The sequence below is a fragment of the Anneissia japonica genome, unplaced genomic scaffold (assembly GCF_011630105.1).
Source record: "Anneissia japonica isolate Jap-2015-1 unplaced genomic scaffold, ASM1163010v1 scaffold3106_len312699_cov133, whole genome shotgun sequence".
NCBI lineage: Eukaryota > Metazoa > Echinodermata > Crinoidea > Comatulida > Comatulidae > Anneissia > Anneissia japonica.
The window spans coordinates 180,431-181,500 of record NW_022739518.1 but is presented as its reverse complement, the minus strand read 5'-3'; the positions used below and the strand labels follow the sequence as shown (position 1 = coordinate 181,500).

The following is a 1,070-nucleotide window of genomic DNA, read 5'->3' as shown; positions in this document are numbered from 1 at the left end:
TACTTCTGTCTTTGCAATAATGTAACAAAAATGGAAATAAAACAAACAAGAAATCACATACCTTGTGTCATCTTTGCCTTAAGAGTACCATGTCAATAAATATGTGGAAACGTTTCTTTCCAATATTATACTCCAGTTATGCAACTAAAGAAATATGCCTAGCAAGTGAGTGATTTTCTTGGGCTTATGAATATAACAGACGCATGAAAAGGCTTTTAAAATGTACCGCATGCAATTATCAATGTATTGATAATTTTATATGGAAAATATAAATATGGAAATACATATTTCCTTTACAATATTATTATAACATGATCAGAACATTTATGGTAAATGGAAACGTAACAGCCAAAAAAAAAAAAAACGTATGCGAAACTAATCTATTGACTATACTTATTCCATAGATTTTTATTTGATTCAAGCATTAATAAAAATTATATCAATATATATAGCAAGAACCAAAAAAAGTATCTCAAACTCGGTCAACTTCGTAACATCTGCGTTGTTTCTGTAAAAAAAGAAAAATAGCACCAAGTTATACAGTAATATAGTAAAAAAAAAAAAAACTTTAATACTAATAAAAATAATTGTTAATAAACTAATGTTACAGTAATTTAAATGACAAATTGGCTGGTTTTTCCAGATACAATGTAAATTTAAAAAAAAAAAATAATAATAATATATAACATCATATCATATTTTAGTATTTATTTTATTTGCTGTATTTGTTATGTAGTAGAAAGCGTAGGATTCATAAAACGAAAATAAAAACAATAACAAACTTTAATACTAATAAAAATAATTGTATAAACTAATGTTACAGTAATTTAAATGACAAATTGGCTGTTTTTTTTCCAGATACAATGTAAATAACAATAATAATATAATAATAATAATAATAATATATAACATCATATCATATTTTAGTATTTATTTTATTTACTGTATTTGTTATGCAGTAGAAAGCGTAGGATTCATAACAAAACGAAAATAAAAACCGTCCGATTTAAATATTAATTTATAGTTTAGTAATAATAGTATTAATTTTATTTGCTTTTAAGTAGCCTGTT

At 23.3% G+C, this 1,070-nt stretch overlaps 1 protein-coding gene across 1 annotated transcript in view; it reads right to left on the bottom strand.

Moving 5' to 3' along the window:
* Positions 1-1,070, bottom strand: part of LOC117117935 (CXXC motif containing zinc binding protein-like) — a 14,324-nt gene that overhangs the window by 12,734 nt on the left and 520 nt on the right. The gene's annotated exons all lie outside the window — the stretch shown is intronic.